Here is a 23,330-nt window from a genome sequence, read left to right as displayed (position 1 = left end):
ATTTTATTTTGGTTTGGAGGGGAGCATATTTGATTCTCCCCCAAGAAATCTATTTTCTTCAAAATAGTCCCTGATTTTTGAACTCATATTCCTATCCTTTGACTCATTCCACTTTTGGCCATTCTCTCATCAGCTTAAAAAAAAATCTCTTGCGAGGAGAGGGGTTAAGAGTTGCTCAGAGTTTAATGGGCAACAGCCAACTTCTTTATTTCCAAGATCTGCCGTGTACTTCTTGCTGCTCTCACTGGGGCCAAATAAAAAATAGGAGATTTAAGAGACAAATTATCCCTGAGAAAGCCCCCTAGAACAGAGTAAAAATAATTGAAAAATGATAACAAGTGGCTGAAATGTTTGGAGAGATAAATGTGATTTATCACATAGCACATAAGCACAGACATGAAATTGTAACTGCAGACTTCCCTTAACATCTGTGTGACCTTCGGAGCATCCATAAAACTTCCACCACACACAAAAAACCATGTATTTCTGGTTGGAGATGAACCCTGGTTTGTGTGGCACTTTCTCAGATGCACCTTTTAATTTTTCTTGTTTTTTATTTTAATTGATCCTGAGAGGCATTTCTGAAGAACTTCAGTGAAAACTGAAAACAAAAGCAGTTCTGAATTCATACTTTGTGAAGTCAAGGCTATCTACATTGTCAAGTCTTCATGTATGAAGATGCGAGAGATTGTTTTATGTAAGACATGTTTTCTTCTCAACATATTTGCTAAAAAAAAAAAAGAAGAAGGGAGAAAGAACATATGCCTATTGCTTCATTGTTATCAGCGATATTAGTTTTAAGTTTCTATTGTGGCACTATTTTCTCTTCTTATAGCTGATTTTCTCACCATTCTGTGACAGAATATGAGACAAGCACTGCCACTAAAGAGATAAAAGTTTCCAAGACGAGCCTAGTGCTCTTTGGTATGGAAATGGGGTGGTTATGCCTCTTTGAGTTTTTAGGTTTTGCAGCCAAGAATTCAAGAATTAAGGCTGATAAAACTGCATTAAGATTATCTCACCTGCCCAAGTGTGGGAGAAAACATAAGTCCAGAATAAATTGTTTTTCTCAAAATAGAAAGACTTTTATGGTTCTATTTGGCCTGGGAACAAAGCTGAAAGGTAGGTGGGACTTCCCCCTCTAACATCTGCTTCTTGGATTGCTGGGAGCTCAGAAACTGGAAATCCCTCAAGCATCTCTATAGATGAAGTGCGAACTTGGGCTCCCCCAAAGAACAGAGGGCAAGAGATGGAGCCACAGGCAGCCTCTGGGCTGCTCCTGTATCCCTGAAGCTCACAGACTTACATGACATCAAAAATTCTGATTCAAGACCTGACACCTCGTCTTGAACAAAATAGGATCCCAATCAATATCTGTTTAATTCCAATCTAGTACATATATTTGTAGGTGTTTTAAAGACATCATACTTTCCACCAACAAAAATGTTCTTTAGGTAAAACCAACACAAATCCCAACAAGTGTGCTAAGTGTGCATATTATATATAGTACTTTATAATCAAATATTGTTGTCTCCACTGCAATCTGTCATGCATGCATGCACTATGGAAGACACATTACCAATACATAGAGCTGATCATGGTCTCATGTAGGCCCACCAAACCCAGCTGCTGACAGAACTCTTTGAGTTGCTCTAATACAAACCAACATCTTTAAATTCCCTAACTCTGCTGGTCAACCAGTTTCTCAGTTCCTTTTAACATGCATCTGCCAAACCCACCATCTTCCCAAATCATGCTTAAAAACCAGAAATCAATTCTGAAACAATGTTTGTTTAAAATTTTAAATTACCATTTAACAGCACATGCCATGGGATCATGGACCAAAAGCCCAAAAGGAGAATAATAATTTTTTAAAACAGCTCTGGGTAAGAATGACCTTGTGGAAATGTATTTTGCACATGTTCCATTGGTGAATTTTTGCCGTTCCTTTTTTTTTTTTTTTTTAAATGGGAAGCCGTCATTTTAGGAGATAATATAGTAACCTCAGTTAATTCGTATGCTGCTGTTCAATCGGAGTCTGAAAGCTGAAGGCCACGAGGTTGTGCTGTAATGGAAAAAAGCTTTTTAACTAAAAGCCAGGAGACCTGGGTTCTAATATCAGCTGTGCCACTGCCTCTCTGTGAGACAGTAGGCAAGTCGCTTAACCTGCCTATGTCTCAGTCCCTTCATCTCTAAAATGGGGATGATGGCCCCATCCTCACACACCAGGGTTCTTAAAAAGATGAAAAGCAGTAATGGAAGCAGAAGCCCATGACGAATTAGGAGTATGGTGCATTTGCCGTGTGTTTGCCATTGTGTGGTTTTACCCTCACCGCCTTCAGACACCAGACAGCCTGCCTTTGCTTCAGGACACCCCTTCGAAGCTGCTCCGTGTGGGGTTTGTGAGCCTGGGCGTTGAGTCTGACCAGCCTGAGGCTTGAATCCTGAGTGACCTGGGGCAAACTACATAACTTCCTGAACTCTCAGTAGCTGCTTCTATAAAATGGACATAATGATAACTTCCTCTTCCAGTTGTTGTGAGGCCTAAATGAGTCGCAGAGACTAAACATACTTAGTGAGGGCTTAAAAATGCCATCATCATACTTCTTGGCATTTAAAAAGATATTCTCTTATGGGAATTATCCCAAATTTATTCTTCTGGTCCCTAATTGTGTTTCAGTAGCTCACCCATTAGTAAGTTGGATTAGAAACCAAAACATCGACTGTTTCCTGATCATGTTATCTAAAGAATTCAGATAGTATTCAATGTGGGAATTACCTCCTTCCCTCTGAAAACCAGAGCTTCCATAAGAGAGATGGACAGAACAGCAGGCAGAGGTGATTTGCAGGGCATGCAGCACCCTGGGACAGATTCCTTAAGTTTCGGGACTGAAAAATCTGTGCAATTTAAGTCAAAAATGGGGTCATCTGGAGCTGTCCAAATAGTTATTAATGATTTGGGGCTTAAAACACAAATATAAACATTTTGAAAACAAAGAGTCTTGAAATTTCTTTGTAATTACCTTAAAAATCTGAATATAGCAAAGTATAATATATTCAGATTTTTAATAAGTACATATATGCCTATTTTAAAATATATATACTTATTTATAGTATATATTTTCTATACTAATAGTATATTTATGTACTTATTTTTAATAAGATAGTAAAGATAAGATATATTCAGGTTCAATAAATATTGAATATAATTCAGTGCTTCAACTGTCTACTGTCTGCAATTAGTTCTCAAATTTCCATTTAAATCTCCACCCTAGTTTTTACCATCAAGTTCCAGAGCAATAGGTCTAACTCTATCCTAGAAAAGTTATCACAAATTCATGCAGTAAATATATATGTTGAGGACCTACTATGTGTTAGACAAGCACAGAGGGAGCTTGCATTCTTATGGGAGGTACAGAAAGATGAATGGTAATTAGGGTGTGAGCAGAGCCACAAGGCACTTGGAAACAGCTGCACGGCTACCTACCCTGCCGTGGGAAGAACGGCAAAGCCTCTGGAGGAAGTGAGATCTAAACTGACATAGGTGGGGCAAGCCAACCAGGTGTACAGAGGGGGTTTAGAGGAGCATTCAAATAGAAGGAACAGCCTGAGTAGTGACCCTGAGGCAAGGGAAGGCATGTCGAAGTGATTGGAGAACCAGTTGTTCAGTGTGGCACACCATGATCAGATTCACACTATAAAATATTTTTCTGGAAACTATGTGTATTTGAAGGAGGCAGGCAAGACTGGAGGTAGGGAGACCAGGTAGGAAGCTGTGAGGTAATCCAGGCAAGAGATGATGGATGGTGGTGGTTAGTGAGAACCAGCAATCCAATATGGGAAGTTTCTATTGACTATTGAGCTCCCAAATAAACACTTCATTGTCTCTATTTTCTTTTCATTTTTTCAGGTATTGGATTTTCTTCGATCCCAGAGAATTGCTTCACTGAAATACTTGGACCAGGCCTTTCAGGCAGCAGCCTAGGATTCCAATCTGTACAGAACATTTCAACATCATAGAATAATCTGGAAATATAATGTCAGTTAACTCAGATTTCACACAGGACTCAACATAGCTTGGGGAAATATCAATTAGTCCTTGTCATAGGTTGAATTTTATTCCTTCCCCCAACATTTATATGAAGTCCTAACTGAATTAGAGATAGGGTCTTTAAAGAAGTAATCAAGTTAAAATGAGGTCATTAGGGTGAGCCCTAATCCAATATGACTGGTGTTTTTATAAAAAGGAGAAACTTGGACACGGGTATGCACAAAGGGAGAATGCCATGTGAAGAGAAAAGCAGAGGTCGCGGTGATATGTCTACAAGCAAAGGAAGACCAAAGATTACTGGCAACCCACCAGAAGCTAGGGGAAAGCCATGGAGCAGATCCTTCTTCACAGCCTTCGGACGGAACTAACCCTGCTGACACCTTGATCTTGAACATCCAATCTCCAGAACCATGAGCCAATACATTCCTATTGTTTAAGCCACGCGGTTGTGGTACTTTGTTAAGGCAGCCCTAGCAAACTAACACAGCCCTACTCCCCCCAGAACCAGACAGCAAAAGTCATCCCTGAGAGGGGATAGAAGTTGTTTTGGGGGGATGGAATAGTTCTGCATCTTGACTGTGGTGGTGGTAGTGGTTACACAAATCTGTACATGGAATAAAATTACATAAAACTACACACACTCAAATAAGTGCAGGTTTAAAAAATGATGAAAACTAAATAAGGTCTGCTGTCTAGTTAATGGAAATATACCAATGTTAGTTTCCTAGTTTCGATATTCTACTACAGCTACACAAGATGTCATGTTTGGGAGAAGCTGGGTAAAGGGTACACAGGACTCTTTTACTGTTTTTGTTAATTCTTATGAATCTGTAATTATTTTAAAATAAAAAGTTTTGAAAAAATTTTTAAATGTCATTTCTTACCAACACTGCCCTCTTGATAGTGAGTGTTTCTGCACTGCTCCCTGACAAGCTGCACCCCAATAGAGACACCCACCTGAGGTCAGGCAGCTGATGACTGCAGTCAGTGAAATTCTGAAGCTACATAATAGCGCGTAGTAGCACAGTGCTGCTATCAGAAACATGGGACTTATTTTACCTAAATTTTAAACACTCTAATACTCTTCCAGAACATGATCGGGTTTAGAAAATCACTACCAAAGGAAGTGGGGAAAAGGACAAGAACAGAAAGGTAGAAAACGTGCTAGATTCCTTTCAGAACACTGATCCTACTTCAGCCAGTAGAAGTTAATTAGTAAGAAAACTGACCCATGACCACAATTTTTATTTCTAGAATATCAGTGTCTTTAGTATTCTATTAAATTCAAGGTAAGCAAGTTTTGAGAGTAATTGTTTTGAATGGAATTACTGGCATGTCTGCAGTATTTTCATGTCTCTAAACCCAGTTCTAGAAATACTTAAAGGCTTTCAAGACCATGTCTTTACTAAAACAAGTTGGATGTGGGTGCAAAGGCACGTGAGGGTCAGATTGGTGAGAGATCTTGATTTCTCTTGGCTCCGTCATCTCAGTGCTACCTCTTACCTCCCCCTTTTTCTTGCTTGCTTTCCCCTTTTTCCACCCTTCTATTTTCCTATTCATCGTGTCATGAAGGGATGCGAGTAAAGGGTCAATTCCGCCCAGCATGGTTCTAGTGGAGATATGAATCACCAACAGCAACAACTACAAGAAGTGGATAAAAATTATAGGATGCTTTTCTCAAAGGGAGTTACAGAAATAGAATGTGTCACAACCGTCCTGAAGATTGAAACTTGATCAACATTTGAAGGGAATGAAGCCACAACTCCTGGGGCTGTCTATGGTCAAAGGTAGCCATTATGCTGGGACGATTAACTCCAGTGTCTTCCCTGAAAACAGGTTCTTCTCCATTTGTCAGATGGAAAAATGAAATTCTTCTCCATTTCCAAAAAAAGGCAGTTACTCAGAATACTTTTATCCAACAAAATGATTTTCTTTCTAACCTCCTCAGTCTAAAGGTTGCACTGGCTGCCTCATGGGGTAGGCGCTTCAGTGAGGAGAAATCTCTCATCTGTACTCTTGTTGCTTTTACACTTGGTGCTTTGTCTCTTGGGGGTCTTTAATAGATACAGGTTCATTGTGATTTTGATGTAGATAGATTTATTTTTTTCCTTTGCTGAATAAATTTATCATGAATGGTCTCCACAAAAATATGATGCTGGTTGTGCCTGCACTTTTTTACAAAGCTATATACCTTCTTCCTTATGAAAAGTTGAAAACAGTGGTTAAAAGTAGTTAGTCCACAAACAATTGTAACAATAAACAGAGCTTTTATATATATATATAGCAAACATATACCAGCTTGATTCCTGCCTTCACAATATTTGTCTTTATCCCTAGCCTGATGACATGAGTTACATATCACCCACATCCTTGTCAGTTTACTAACAAGTTCCTGTTGAGACACCACCATTCCTTTTGATTTGGCACTTTCTGAAGCCAGAGGGCTTCCTGATCTAGCCTAAATTTAAGTCCTGACTTTGCTGTTAACCAGCTGTGTGACCTTGGGTAAGTCACTTAGCATCTTTGGGCCTTTGATTCAACAAACACTTACTAAGCATCTACCTTATACTAAGAACCACCTAAGGCCCCTATCCTAGCAAAGCTTTAAATTTTGTAGGAGAAAAATAAAAGTAGGGAGGAAAAGAAGGAAAGGAAAAAGGGACTGGCATAAGTTAAGCTTCGAAAAGGCGACAGGATTTAGTTCCTTTATCTTTTTGTATCAACACCACCAAAAGGAAAACACAAAGTAGACTCTGCTATCCCATGTCTCACATCCCAGACCAGCCTCTTCTTAGCATTGCTAGGGCCCTTCCTCTTCATCTCCCAGAGAAGCATTTGAGCATTGGAGTCAGCTATAACTAGAAAATGAGGCAGAGGGAATGGCTGGGTGGTATTCAAAGAACTTCAGGAGGTAAGCTAATAAAATACATACGTATTTATGAGTATTACTTTATTTGTGTTATTTTTTATTTTTAATATCCCTTATTTCTTTTCATTGCAAGAGCAATTTATGTTTATTAGATAAAGAGAAGAAAAGTATAAAAGGAGAAATCAGAAAACGCTCATGATCCCATGCACCTAGGCAACCACCACCAACAACTTTTCTGGGGTAGCTCATTACTCTCATTTTAAACACACATATAATTGCTTCAATTTACAAAAGTGAGCATATACTGTTCTTCTTCTTCTGACGCCTGTTTTCTCTTCCTATGTAGACAGACAAAATGTACATTTTAGACACATTAATAAAAAAGTTCTTATATGGTGATTTTTCTAAATTAGTATGTTTTAATTACTCTCAATGACCTATTTTCTAAAGCAAACAAGGATCTATTTCAATGGATGACAGACACATTTTGCTCCCGCCTTCAAGGAAATGTATTTAGAAAAATCAAACAAAATTTAATATGGAAAAGCTATAGTGTATGCATTTTAGTGTCAATGTTCCAAGAATCGTGGACCTTATTGCATTTATTCTTGTTCAGATTTGAGAGTCAAGAAGAAAAAAGATTTATGAACTAATAAGATTTTTAATGATTACAAAAACTGTATCTGTTTGCTTCTTAAGACTAATCTTTTCCAAATGCTATAAGGAGTTCCATCACTTTGAAAAATTGTTTCCAACCTTTCGAATTAAGAAATAAATAAATTTGTTCTCATCAGGCCATGAGCTTTCACTGAGTAAAAACACGTAGTTCAGATTTTCAAAAGATGGTAAAAATTCTTCATTCTATGAATGAAGAGAAGCACACCTAGTTTAAAACTTCTCTCCAAACCGACATGAAAATTCATTGGTTTACCTGCTTATCACTTGTGACAATCAAGAAACACTGTCCATCTTTCATAGAGATCTGACCTCGGAACATGTCAACTCTCTCTGTTCTCTTGCATTTATGTTCAAAGGGATAAGGGAGAAGAAATATTTGAGACTTTCTAGAAAGAGTCGAGTTCAGTTGCTTCATTGTACCTTGGCTTCTCTTTTGAGAAGGGAGCCTTAAAGCAGCCACATCTGATGCCCTCTTGGGGTCACCATGATTCTCTTTGGTTTATGTGCCTTTGGGTAAAGGAATTCATCTCACATCCCCTGGCACTGCTGTCTCATTAGTTGGAAGACAAAAGTAACACTTTCTTTGTAGGCAGATCTTGCCCAGTCTCAGACCTGGTGTAGCCTTTGTAATCTGCATGGGGATGTTGGTAATAAGGACGGATGCAATTCAGAATGACATTCACACACATTGTAGCTGAAGACAGCTCCAAGTTGGCCTTCTCTGTTTCGGGTCAACTGTATTTTCTGTGTCTCTCTTTAATTTTACAGAAGTTGAATCTTCTGGGTTGGGTCCTCCTTTCCTCTATTATTTAATTCTAATTAATTCCTCCTTTCACCTTCTTTTCACAATTACTCTTTCCTTGAGTACTCAACATCTTATCTCCTCTTCACTGCATCTTATACTTCCCTCTAAGGAAAACAGGACCCATGAGAGGTGTGTTCTGAAAGGACTCAGGCCAGGAATGGAAATGAAACATCTCTTATGCTCAATGTTGGATAGCTGTTGTCCCTGGGGGCTCTCCCACATCCTTCCCAACGCAACAGGTGATTATGCCTCTGGTCAGGGCTCCTTCTGTGAAACATTGACTCTAAACTAAAAGTCGAAACAGCTCAGGAGTTTATAAAAATAGCCCCAATTAAGCAAAAATAGTCCTTGTTTCTGATAGACATGTGCAGAAACCTTGGATGTATGCCTTATTCCAGGAAGCTGGCATTCACCTGGCTAAGTATTTCTCACCCGCCTCATCAAGTCTGGTCCTAGGACTCCTCGCCAACCTGTCCTCCCCAATTCCTCAATATTCCAGAAACATATACCATGTCATTACCATCATTAAGTGCTTGTATCACAGGTCAAATGCTCACCATGATTCATAGGCTGTTCCTGAGACTCTTGGTAGTATTGGTTAAGTAGGAGAAGAAATTTCAAGTCTTAATTAGAGCAGATAAAGAAGTACGAAGGATGGTTAATGTGACCATCCAATAGTCAAGATTTCATTAAACATGCTTCATAAAGATGCGGCCTCTATTACCTATTACAGCACATAGTAGTCTATAATTAAGGCTACTACCTACTACTACTAACAAGTGTAGGATTGCCGAGGTAGTTAAGCAACAGATATTATCTTTAGTCCCTTCCTTTTTTGCCAGGGCTTAACATAGATGTTTCGAGCACCTACTATGTGCTAGGCACTGTGTTTAGCACTGGGAATAAGCACTGAAAAGACAGATACTCAGCATTCTGGAGGGATTTGTGTTATTGACCATGAAAGCTGATTATTACATGTAAGATAAAAGAGGAATAGGTAAATTTTGGAGAAGAAAAAAGCTCTCATGGTCTTTCAATTTAAAAACTAGCCTTCTGAGACCATGCCCAGAGTTTGGGGGTCCAGTGGTCATCCATTCTATGCAAATAACTCTATCCTCACTCATCTTTTCGAAACACTCTTTTCTATTCTTGTCAGGCTTTAAGAGATTTGTTTTTTTTTATTTTCCTGGCTGTCTCATTCTGTCCTTTAAACCATGACAGGAAAGGATTAATAGCCAGGAGAACAGAGAACCTGACAACTCAATTCTGTCACCCAAGAGTACTTATTAAGCTGCCACCTGTACATAGCCTTGTGTAGGATGCTCTTGCTAATAACATGTGTGTCTCTTCTCCCTGCAGGACATTGGCACACACCAAACTTTACAGGAAACTGCAGCTTGAAGGCTCATGGTGAGTGTGGGGTCAGGGCCTTGGATGAGACTTGAAGTGCATGGGGGAAAAAAAAAGGCAGATACGTGTCTAAGGTTAATTACATCCCGAGGAACTCACACTCTTAGAAACAGTGTGGGGAGGGGCTGGCTGGTGACCACATGAAGGTTAATGGCACTATTACATATTGAAAGAGTCTATAGTGTGTCAATAAAGAGATAGACTTCTTTTTAACTATGACATAATTGACCATAACCACTCCTCCGGTGCACTGAGATAGAACACTGAAAATGTGGGTCGTTATTAGAAGACACATACATACATACGCCCACACACATGTACACACCCCAAGGGTTTTGCTATGGAGACTCACTCCACTGTCTTTGGGTTCTCAGATAACAGCGGCATTAGTTAAAATCGGAAGAACTTAATTATTCTTTTTGTCATTGGGTTAAACTCATTTGAAGATACCAAAATGCTGAAAAAATGCTGAAGCTTAGCATGGAGAGAGTTTAGGATTCTCTCAGAGCAGGATCTTAAGGTGATGTAACAGTATCTGGGTTGGACCTGGAGAAGGCTTGAAGAGTAGTGGTCAACAAAATAGGCTTGAAAACTGTGTCTGCCTCACCATGTCCTGGGTGGGAGTTCAGTCTCTGTGAATATTTGCTAAACAAAGACTCTTTAGATCTAAGAAAGATAGGCAAAACTGCTCACAATTGCCCAGAGGGCAGGATGAGGAAAAACTACTGTTTTTAAGCCTCAGTTTTCTTTTCTCTAAAATGGGATGATTGCTCTGGTTTTGAGGATTACATGGGACAATAACTATGAAAATACTTCCTAATTATTAAGAGGATTGTAGCTATATATAAAAAATCTTTTTTAATAGTTTAGATATCTGTTTAAATGTTTCAACTTACTAAGGGTAAGAGTGGAATGCTTTAAAAGGAGATGTTCTCAGTCTGGATATATATTTAAAATTCAAGTGACTCTTAGCTCACCCAGGTGACTTAAATGGGGTTTAGGGAGGACAAAGGCGGGAGAGTTCTTATAGGGTGACAATTCATGTCTGCGTGTCCACGACTGAGGAGTTTCCCAGGATGCAGGATTTTTAGTGCCAACACTAAGAAAGAGCTGGGAAAACCAGGCTGAGTTTTGACCCTGGTCCTGTTTGAATCTCTTAATTTCTTGACCTCTAATTTTAGCCCTCTCATTTACAACAGAGTCTTAATAACCCTATGAAAAGAAGGGCAATATCCTTTAACTGAGTGGCAGCAAAACTGTCCCTGTGGTTCTTGGTGAAATTTTAGGGATACCATGGGAGCAGAAGGAAAAATATTCTATTTCATTCTGTTTATTCTCCCAGCCTCCTGTTACCCATCTTTGAAAAGAGCTGTGAGTTAAACAATGCACATCCAACACTGCCCACCTGAAATCAGTTACCGTGCGACTGCCAGGCTTCTCCAACCACAAATATGCAAGAATAATGTTTCCGGCATGTCAGTGGATAACATTAAGTTCTACTGAGTGCAAACTTGGAAGGTAAGTAATCAAGGTATTTACCTGATGAATGAAGAGTGGGGAGAAGGCGGTATCGTTTCAAATATATCTACCATTTTCCCATTAAGCCATGAAGCTTGCAGGTATTAATCATCAAAATAAATGCGCCCTGCCCTTAGGTGCGTGCAGCCTTGCATGAGAGAAACCACCAGTACAGCACTTCCTTGCATCAAATTACTGAAGATGAAATGAATTTTGAAACAATATCCCAGGTGAGTTAGACATTTAGCTACTTAACAAGAGGCTTTGCTAGGACCCTCGTTTATTATTTTGAAAAGTTAAGTCAGTTCCTGCCAATAATTTAGTATCATTCTGTTCACATCTCCATTATTTCACAGGCAGGAGATTCCATGGCTAATGGCCAGACCCTATTGTATCTTGAGTTTGGCATTGGAAATGGTTCTGAGAGCTTCCCACTGAGCCAAGAGTCAAGTTAGAGATCTCCTGTGCAGAAAAGGGTGGGCATTCCATTATTCTGCAATATAGCAGAGTAAAATAAGTAGGATTTCATTTAAGCTGTTTCTCTTTTTAGATTAGGTTAAATGGCCAAGATGCTAAAAGCCTCTATCTTGTACAAATCAAGTGCCTCCATCTGCTGGTTCTGACCATTCAGGCTGTAAGTCATATTCTGAAAAGCTTTTGATAAGCGTCTTAAGTGTAGGGAGACATCTCATGTGTCTTGCTAAGAACCAGCACATTTTCATATCGAAAAGATACTGCTCCTTCTTTAAGTGTCTTTCTTCCTTCAGGGGTATTTTAAAGGCAAGATTGAGAGTTTTAAACCAAACTGTAAATTTGAGTTTCAAATGTTAGTCCCCAGTTTTGGGGGGAAAAATGTTTAGAGGACAAGTCAGAAAATCAATATTTCAACGTGTTCCCCCTAGAAAGAGATCTGTTTAAGAAGGGAGTTCTTGAAACAGAGAAAGCTTATTTCCCAGTTTAAAAAAAAAAAAGAAAGGCGCAACATAGAAAAATAAAACGTAGTATTAGTTTACTTGTGACCAAATTTCCCTCCACCCATCTCTGGTCTGACTTGGCCACTGTGGACAGCCTTCCTCTCCCATTAAGGCCAGAGGAAGGGTCCCTCTGGCAGCAGAAAATCCTCTTTCACCCACTGGTTGATGCTTAAAATTCTACTATTAGGACTTAATCCCTTTAGTTTCAGCTTTGATTCCAGTTAAAATGCAAATACCTCTGGGTGGGGTAATAGTTTTAAACTGTTATCAGCCCTTTACAGTCCACTGAGGAGGAAGAAGCTGGGCAAATTTTACCAGGGTTGAGAGGGGGAGATCTGAAGACCACAGAGCAATGGAGGAGGAAGCATGAGCACAGAAGGAAAGTCTCAGGGCCAGAAAGCAACCTGCCCCTCCCAATCCCCAAATTATGACGGGATCTGAAAACAGAAACCTTATTCTGACCCACCAGGACAGCATAAATTTAAGTAGAAATTCCTCCACCAAAGAAACTGAGAACAGCATTAGCTGAACAATGGGACAAGCTGACAGCCTACTAAAGATCATTCAAATATTGGGGCCCGTTCTGCGATAAAAACAAAGGCTAATCCTCAGGGTTCAGCCTTTCTCTTCAAACTTTAACTAAGGAAAAAGTTTAGCCTTGTTAAAGCTATTATCTGTTCCTAAATTGCATAGTATATAAAATGTAAATGTGATCACACCACTCTTAAATTATTATAACAATACGCCATTCTGTTTTCTTCCCCTTGACATTTACAAAATTCATTTGGAAGAGTGGGATCTACCTCACAGAGATTAGTGATAAATCATGTATTTTTAATGAATATCAATAGGAGAAACCCCATGACATAGCCCACCATCTAATTTGATTAAACTGTGCTTAAGGCAACACTACCTCTCTGGCTAGGGAATAGCTCCATAATGACTTTGTGAGCATTATTGCAGGCTGTTTTAATGATTTAATGAACTGCCTCTATATTTAGTTCAATAGCCTTAAAATGATTAGTGTTTAAGAAAAATTAGCTCACTTTGATTTGATTCTATTTGATGGTAAGTTTAAATAACCTAACCCTTCAAAACACAGTGGAAAAAAAAAAATCCTAGAATCACAGCCAGCTAACTGCTAGAAAACATTATGACCATCATTAATAACCGTTCATTTATGTTTAGCTACAGTATCCAGCCTGACATGCTCATCGAGGAGCTGGGCTGTAGGAACAAGGGCTAATGCTGCATTTCATCTTCTCTTTCTACAAATGGAAAAGGGAGGGAGAGGGGAGGTGATGGGAGAAGCATAAAAAAGTCTTCCATTTCATATGTTGGGCTATAAGGAATTTTCTCTAGTTCAGTCCAAAGTGGGTATCTGTCTACACTTGGGAGAAGTTCCAGGTTTCCAAAGGAGGAGGAGGGGAAAATTGTTGTGAGGTTTTGAGCCAATCCCTCCCGCTGTGATGTGGGCAGCCAGTGTGGTTAGTTTGAGCAGTGTGGTCAGAAAGCTCCCTGGGACACCCTAATGGGAGTCAGGGAGGCTTTCTGCAAAGAGGACCGAAGCAGATAGCATTTTTTAACAAGGGTAAGTGATCTGAGAGTTGGTGTGACACAGCAGGGACTAGAGCCAGCTCCTTACTGCAAAATAAAGAGGGTCGCAGAACATAAATAGAAGTCTGTTCTGTAGTATCCCCATGGGTCACTACTCCATGTCCATGCCCTAAAACATGGAAAGTAATTGCAGTCCTGGGGAACCAAGTACTGCACTTCATCTGAAAACATCTCAGCCAACCATCCTGGGATTGTGTAGAACACAATGTTAAGAAACCATCTTAGAGGAAAGCCATAAATTGGAAAGTCCATTTAGCTTTGAACTTTGATATAATAATAGAGAACATTTATTGAGCACTCACCAAACGCCAGGCACTATTTACGCTTCACATAAATTCTAAGAGGTGTTTGGTTATCTCCACTTTCAGTAAAGAAGCCAAAGCTCCGAGAGACTAAGCAGCTTACCTATGGTCACACAGCTAAGTCAGGAAGGGGCGGTGGGGAGGCAGAATTGGACCCAGGTCTGTTTGCGTTCAGGTCCAATGCTCTTTCTTACCTATTTTGTCATACTCCTTTCACTTCCCTATCTCTGCCATATGATGTGCTGAGAGTATTCTAAGTTAGAAACAGAGACAGATTTAAAGAAAATGGATGTCAGAGGAGGGCTGGTGAGTATCCAATGATTCACTAAATGAGGCCGCTCACCCCAGCCCTCATTACTCAAAGCTGTCACTGTGGATTCCTGGGCCTAGGGGGCAAGAATGCAATCCACTAACCATCACCACTCCTTGTCCTTGGGAAGGGAGAAGAAATATTTCTAAATGAACCATTGTCATCTGATGACAAAGACCTGTATTTCTTGGCATGTTATTATATACCTCCAAAATGCTTTTCCTCTTCTGTCTCCCTGTTAATGTACACCTTTCATTCACTCCCCATCCTACCCCTTCCTACACTCAGATATGTGCACACACAGATACACATGTATACACATGCACACACATACATATACACATATATGCACATGCTAATGCACACACATAGGCACACTTTTCAGTCCCATTTCAAGACCATTTACTGAGGTCCTAGTATGGACATCTCTGTAACACAGAGAAGAATGAAACAGGGCTCCTTCCCATGGTTTCTTGAGGAAGCACATGGTCTCCTGGGGAGAAGAGACTAGTACACATAATCATGTACAATGTCCCAAGGCCATCATTTCTCCTTTGGCATAATCCCAGACAACTCAATACTTTTTCAGTGTTCTCTTTGTAAAGGTGTCAGCCTCCTTGTATCACCCTCCTATGGTCTCAGAGCCACCTCTTATCTTTGCCACCCTTACTCCAGACCTTGACTTTCCTTCCTTGTCACCTCACCAAAGAAACTATTATGACACACTTGTTCTGGATTTACACATAAATGAGAAAAACTTGTGTCTTTTCCCCTCCAACAGAGGTTATAAGTATTTATCTTATGCTGTTGAAGAGTATCACGTTATTTGTGCAGGAGGTTTCTTGATGACAGAGTGGCAAATTCTTGTAGTATAGAGTAGGAAATATAAGTGAATGAAGTAAGGCATATGGGAACTGGTAAACTGCAGATGCAGATCTCATCCAAAGGGAGCAGTACCACTCAGCAACAGTCCACTGTTACCAAACAGGGATGCCAGTGTTGTTGGGGGGAACCCAAATGTTCAAGAAAAACACAAAATCCTGATTTCTGTACAAAATGTTCTAATCTTTTAAGGTTGGCTCATTAAAAAATAAATAAATGAGTGAATGCTGTGCAGGTTAAGCAAGACACACCTGCCATTCAAATACAGCTCACAGCTGACAGTTTGCAACCTCAGCCCCACAGTAACACAACAGCATGGACAGACCCAGATAAGTGAGGGCCAACATATGAGGGAATTTCAGCACCAAGGCCACAGCTCAGTGTGGAAGGATGCTCCTCTAGATGTTCACAACCAGCACTCTGGACACTAAAATAAGCACATTGCATCAGCTGAGGCTGACGTGCCTGTTGGGGTGAACCAAAGACTCTCAGTGTTGCTGCTAATGACTTTTCCTGTAACCCACCCAAATTTCTCTAACTCTTGATTGGAAAAAAAAAAAAAAAAAAAAGCTCCCGGCTGTGCATATGCAATATCCAATCAGAATTAGAAATTACTTGACCTACATCTTCTGACTCTGGTTTTGAGCACTGCATTCTTGAAACAGTTGCTGTGGAGTCGAAGATTCTAACCTTACTTATTGTTTACTTCTGTCCTGCCTTTGCGAGCTTCCTGTAATCACAAATCCCGTTGTTTTAACAGATAGAATGAAATTTCATGCAGAAAACAGGTCTTGACATTTAAAAAGCTTTATAGGAAAGTGGGAGACCATAATTTTCTTAAGGTAGGGAATCCCACAAATTTCCCACTTTAAATTCTATTTTTTCCTGGTGAGTGGAAAACTTATCCTGAAAACTGGGGTAAAGAGATGGAACAGCAGTTTTAGACCCCAAAAGGAAAATCTCAACAAGTTTTCTATATGTGGAAAGCCACTTGAAATTGAGTATGTGTCAACACAGATTTAATTAACTTCCAGCCAGGACATATTGGAAATGATCCCAGAAAGTTGGGACAAAGAAGAAGGTGTTAATTTCTCAGCAGGAGAGAAAGTGTCTTTTAACTGCATTGGATTATGGCTCAGAGGTGGGTGAATTTTCATATGATCCATTTCAGGTGGGCTGAAAACAGATGGCAATAAAAATCAACAAATCAGTCCCCAGCAGTAAGGCGGAAGGCATAGGACAGGGTCCAGTAATCGATAGCACAAATTTCATTCAATTTTTTGATATATGGGTAGTCCCAAATTCCCTGATTCTGGAAGGGGCAACAGTAAGGTGTCCTCAAGAGCAAGAGCTTAAAATCATGTTTCTCAGCAAGAGTTAAACCAGTTTAAAAATTTTTAAAGTCCCACACATTGGATGTGATTACCATCTGTGGGAGAAAGCCAAGAGGCTGAGAAATTTGGGGCTCTCAAACCCCAATTGATAATCGCATCCCCTAAACCAGACCTTCCCTCGCATCCTCTGAAATCCACAGAGATCCACAGGAAAGCATTAATAATGCACATAAGTCATGGCTTTGGTATAACTATGAAACTGAGAATATTAGAAATTTCAAATTACTAGATAGATAGATAGATAGATAGATAATAGATAGATGATAGGTAGGTAGGTAAGTCGATTGATCGATCAGCACCAGTTGAGATGATGAAGTAGAGCATAATTTTGGTGCTATGGACTAAATGTTTGTGCCTGCCATACACACACCCATTCATACATTGAAGCCCTAACTCCCCAGTGTGATGATATTAGGAGGTGGGGCCCTTTGGGAGATGATTAGTTTTAGATGAGGTCCTGAGGATGTCTTTATAAGAAGAGGAAGAGACCCCAGAGCTCTCTCTCTCTCTCTCTCTCTCTCTCTCTCTCTGCATAATGTAAGAGTACAGCAAGAGGACAATCTTTAGCAAGGAAGAGGGTTCTTACTAGGAACCAAACTGGTGCCTTGATCTTAGATTCCTCAGCCTCCAGAACTAAGAGAAATAAATTTCTGTTGTTTAAGCCCCCCAAGTCTATGGTATTTTTTATAGCAACCTGAGCTGACTAAGACGCTTGGGGAAGCAGACTTGGGTGTGATTGTAAATTAAAAAGAAGACACAAAATCAATGATATTGTACCCTGTTAGACAAAAGCCTAGAACATAGAAAGGGAAGTCTGTGGAGTGGGAAACTGACTCTGTTTATTCATTAGTGTTCAAGTGGTAGAGGCATTAAGTCTAGGGAATGTGAACTTTCTCTTCCCTGGAGAAGTGGACTCCATTGTGGGGCAGAGATGCCTCATGAAGCCAGACGGTAGACAAGATTGAATACTTCTCAAAGAGGTTCACTTCTCTATATCCTGGTTCCAGGCTTACCAAGCAACCTTCTCAATACAATTCTTGCCTCCTGGGTATACAGATAGCAGAGAGCGGGTAGACAGGAAGCATGTAGTTCAGTGATCAGAAAACAGTTCCCCACTCCAAACTAAAAAACCAAAGTCTGGCTGCTATATATCAGTCTCCCGTGAGCTTGTTTGAAATGAGTCTGCTTCCCCAAATCTAATCAGATCCTGATAATACCATGTCAAAGAGCTAGACCCAAGGCATTTACCAACAAATTATCCTTTGTTGGATAGCAACTCCGACTACCTCGATACCCCCTAAAATTCATTCTGTATGCCCAGCCCTGTTCTGGTGCTCAGAGGTTATAAATCAAGGTCCTTGCCTTCTAGAATCTGCCAGTTTTAAAATCTGACATAAAAAAATAGAGAACAATATACAATAGCAGTTGATTGAGTATCTGTGGGGCTTATTGGATGGCATTAAAGCAAAAGGAGGAGCACAACCTTTGGGGATAAGGGCTGTGATACTAGTAAACATACTATGTTCGATTTTATGGCACTTCATCACCAATCAAGCAATTACACATATTTTATCTGATTTAATCCTCTGGCTAACTGGTTGAAGCAAGTACTATCATCTTCTCATTACAGATAAAAAATTTGAAATCTAGAGAGCCTAAGTTACTTGTTCAAAGTCTTATGTCTAGTTATAAGACGAGCCAGGCCTCAAGTCCAGGTCTTCTGATTCCAAGGCCTGTGCCCCTTCTCCAACTCCCAGCTGAGAACAGGAAAGGAAATTGGGTGAATCCTGAGGACCTTTAGTGGGAGGGAAAAAGATACAAGCTGGCTCCTGACCTTCAGGGAAGGCTTTCTGAAGGATATAAGATTTGGGGGGAGATGCTACAGGGTGGATGGGAGTAAGGCCCGGGAACAGGATGTCTTTAGGCTCAAGGTTACATCCCCCTCCCCGAGATGTCCTGATGTGTCTCTGAGTAAAAACAAAAACAGTAATCTGTGTCATTGCTGAATCCAATTTTTGTGGAGTCTGAAGTTTGTAAAATTAAAGACAAAGAATTCAAATTACAAATACAAAATCTTCTCAGGCTCCCTGGAATAGTTCTCTACAAATCTTTAGCATCACACAAACCCATCTCTGCTCGGTCGCTCTGGTATTCATAAGCCCCAAACTCCATTCAGGACCTATCTGCTAATCTATCTCCAAAGTTATGAAAGGCTCCTGCTCTTCTCCAGGGCCTGATTTACAGAAAGGACCTGTATTAGTTAGGATTAGGTTTAGCTGCCAGTGATGACAACAATAACAGCAACACCAAAACAGTGGCATTAAAAAAAGAGAAGGTTATTTCTCCCACTATAAATCTATACAGTTTGGAGTTTACATGACAACTTAATGATCATCAGAGACCCAAGTTCCTAGTATCTTATTGCTCCATCATTCTTAACACGTAGCTTCTACCTCATGGTCCAATATGGCTGCTCGAGTCCAGGAAACATCTGTATTCCAGCCAAAATAAGGAGAAATTGCTGGAGGATATGCATATTTTTTCTTTAAAGAAACTGCCTGGGAGTTGCACACATCTCTTATGCTTGCAACCCATTAGTTAGAATTTAATTACATAGTCACACCAAGAAATATAGTCTTTATTCTGGATAACCATGTGAACAGCTACATGTGAAGAGTTCTATTACTAAGGAAAAAGTAGAAATGTATATTAAGAAACAACTAGCCACAGAACTCAAGATCCTTTGAGGAAGACTGTGGAGCTCCCAGTAAAGTCACTAAAAATAGACATAACACAGTAGTCCCCCCTTATCTGTAGAGGATATAATCTAAGATCCCCAGTGGATGGCTGAAACTGCAGATACTACAGACAACATATATACTATGTTTTTTCCTTTATATACATATATATGATAAAGTTTAATTTATAAATTAGGCACAGTAAGAGATTAACAACAGTAACTAATAAAGAAATCAAGATATTATAACTATACTGTAATAAATGTGGTCTCTCTCTCTCAAAATATGGTGCTGTACTCACCTTTTCAGTTAATTGAAGGACTTTATGGCTTCTCTTTGGCATACTCAAATTGCCAGCATTGCTACTCTTGCTCTTTGGGCCCATTATTAAGTAAAATATGGGTGATTTGAACATAAGCACTACAATACTGCAACAGTCAATCCAATAACTGAGACAACTACTAAGTGACTAATAGCTGACTAGTAGCATATAAAAGTGTGGATATGCTAGACAAAGGAATGATTCATGTCTCAGGTGTGACAGAGTGGGATGGATGGTACAAGATTTCATCAAGCTATTCAGAATGGCCCGCAATTTAAAACTTATGAATTGTTTACTTCTGGAATTTTTCATTTAATATTTTTGGACGGCGGTTGACCACAGGTAATGGAAACAGCCAAAAGCTAAACCACGGATAAGGGGGAGACTAGTTTAATGATTGCACGCTAGCCCGGAAGCAAGAGGATCTGACCCAGGCAAGCAACACTTCTTCAAGCCCTACTTCGAGCCCTAATGAAAACCACCATGGAGGAATGCTGAACATGTGCGGCCCTCACAGCCATTAGCATCCTCAGGGGCCTTGAAGGACCTAGCTCAGGTTCCTCAGGGCAAACCTGAGTTCCTTCCCAGCTCCATCAGTTACCACAGTGTCTCTAACTGGGTGGGGTTGGCCTCAACTGAATCACAAGGACTGAGACTGGGGGAGGAATAGTTTCCCAAAGGAAACTCAAGGTACTATTAGCAGAAAAGGGGAGAATTATGCCGGTCAAGCAGAAACAACATAGGCTCATTTTTGTTTATCGCTTAGTATAACACTAACTCATCAGACAATTATGAGGATTAAATGAGATAACATGTATGAATGCATTTAGTATAATGCCAGGCACATAGCAGGAGCCTAATAGATATATTTGATCCATTATAAAGAGTTTCAACAGAGTCAGGAACCAGGGCAAAAACTTTGGAGCAGAAGGCCAGTAAAGTGGGTGATGGCTTAGAATGGAGACAGTTGGGAGAAAAAGAGACAGATCGAAGTGTATGGCAGGTGCGTGGGTGTTCCCCAGAGTGGACCAGCAGCCAGGAATGAGCCAAACAGCTTCGGCAGATCGGGGTTCCGACCTAGAGGTAAGATAGCTATGATAGAAGGGTCAGGGACCAAGATATCAGGCAGGGCCCTGGCAGGAATCGGAACTCACTCAGAAAGGTTTGACTAATGAGTTCAATGAAGGGGCCATTTACAGTGGTGTGGTCATGGATAAGTGAACCTTAACGGGTATGGAGGCCCTAGAGACCAGCAAGGGGACAGTAGTCCATCCTTGGCCTGAGTGGTCAGGGGAGCAATCCTATTACTGGAAGCCAGTGAGAGCCGAAGACCCCGCCCCCATGAGGAGTGGCCACCCAGCAGGAACTGACATCACAGAAGGACACAATCCCTGCCAGAACCAAAGCTCTGTCTCCTTCCACCCTCCGACGTCCTGTTGGTGCTTCCTCTTGGCTGCCCCAGAAGCAAAGAGGCAGGGTGATCAGTCTGCTGAGGTCTGCCTCCCAGGGCACAGATGAAGGCAGACAGAGATCTGGAAGAATGAACAGAATATCTAGCCCAGCCACATTGATGGATCCCAGGAGGGAGCCCCCTTGCTCTCTTGAATCTTCTGCCCCTGACACAGAGCCGCAGATAAAGGAGTGACCGATTTTTCCTCCTACTCATGATTTCCTAGCAGTAGAAGAATGACATGGCCTCCAGAGGATCAAGAAGGCATGGAGGCCCAGGAACCCTAATTTCTCATGGGCAGAAAACTGTCCTTGCCTATTCCAGTGTAGCCAAGACCTTCACCTCACAGGCTCCATCCACCCCAAGCCCAGAGCCAATGAGACAGTGGTTGGCAGTGGGGGCAGGGCAGTCTCTACCTGCGGGGTCTGAGGTAGTCTATGCCTTGCCAGTGGAGAGAGCCTCTGAGGACCTGAAGTCCATGGAGTGGTAACCTCCCACAGACATCCCTCATCCCCTATGCCTAGTCCATTCGGTTGGGCTTCTGCTTCTACTCATGGTTTGTTCTTTAGTTCCAAACATACTAGAGACACTGACCTAACCTCCAGCCTGTTTGGCCTTACACTCTGAAAGTCCTTTTCCCAGCGTAGTCCTGATCTATTGTACAATGATGCTTACTAAACGTTTTTTGAGAGGGGATATAGTATAGGGTTTTAAAGTACAAAGTCTGAAGCTAGTGGCTTCACCATTCACTATGTGCCCGTGGGTAAGGCAATTGAGTGCTCTTTCCCCTTGTTTCATTATTCATAATACAGGGATGATAAAAGTATGTACCTCATACACTTGTTGTGTGAATTAAATGAATTAATAGATGTAGAGTGCTTAGAACATGCTTGGCACATGTTCTAAGTGGGAACCAATAACTTTTACCTAACTTGACCACATTTTGAATGAATGGTAGTTGAGCTGGCTGTGGCAGAAACAAGGGCTGAATTCAAGGAGTTGGTTTTGAATTATCCAGCTCCCCCACCAATGAAAAAATGACAAATATATCTTCTCAGTTATATTCTTCTTGGGTTTGGGGGGGTCTCTCTGGGAGGGGCCTTTCCTGATGATGTGAAGACATGTCCTGAGTGTTTCTGTGATTATACTTATCAGTAGAACAAGGAGAGAAGTTATTTTTGGTGTGTCTGGAGACAAATTGGAAAGTCCATAAGAACTAAAATTAATCTTTCAAAAGTATCTACTGCCTTGTGTGTTTACAGACTCTTTGAGCATGATAAAGGCAAAGTATGTGTGCATATTCTGCTGAAATTATATTTAATTCATGTAAATAATTCACCCTCTAGTGCCCCACCATCTCATTTTTACTTAAGAGCTAAAGCAGCAAAGATTCATTTAAAGTTGTGAGTATGCTTCCCCAATTCTTTTCTTGTTGTTTCCTATTCCCACATACAGGTCTCTTTGCCATCAGCAGTAGTGTGGGGTTTTCCCTCCTTGGGCTTGTTAATAGTCATGTCAGGTTCGAGGGTCTCTCTCATTTTCTTCTGTCTATAGATCTCTGATACCAGAGCCAAACCTGTCTCTCCTCACATTCATCCATCCAAGAAGTGATGTCCCAGAAGTGATGGATCTGGAGGGAATCTTACATACCATCTAGGACCATAATTTCAACTTACTAATAAGGAAACTGTAGTCCAGAGAGGAGACAGGACTTAAACAAAATTGAAATGTCAAGTTTCAGACCCAAAAATTTAATTTAGATAGCAAGATTTTTGTGTATGCGTGAATGCATTCATTTTTCAACTGGTGTATTTGATGAAATCTTTTCGCATATCTATGATGTACCAAGCACTAAATAAGTTTGATAGACAGACCCCTCCCCTCACAGAGCTTTTATTCTCTTAGGGGACATAGTTAGTAAATGGACCACTTCCACATAGACTTATAGCCCAGAACTCTTTTCTCTAAACCTCACAGTTGATATTTAGACAAAGAATCTGACTCTCCTTA

This window comes from Pteropus vampyrus, unplaced genomic scaffold, assembly GCF_000151845.1.
Source record: "Pteropus vampyrus isolate Shadow unplaced genomic scaffold, Pvam_2.0 Scaffold91, whole genome shotgun sequence".
Lineage (NCBI taxonomy): Eukaryota > Metazoa > Chordata > Mammalia > Chiroptera > Pteropodidae > Pteropus > Pteropus vampyrus.
This window is presented reverse-complemented; position numbering follows the sequence as displayed.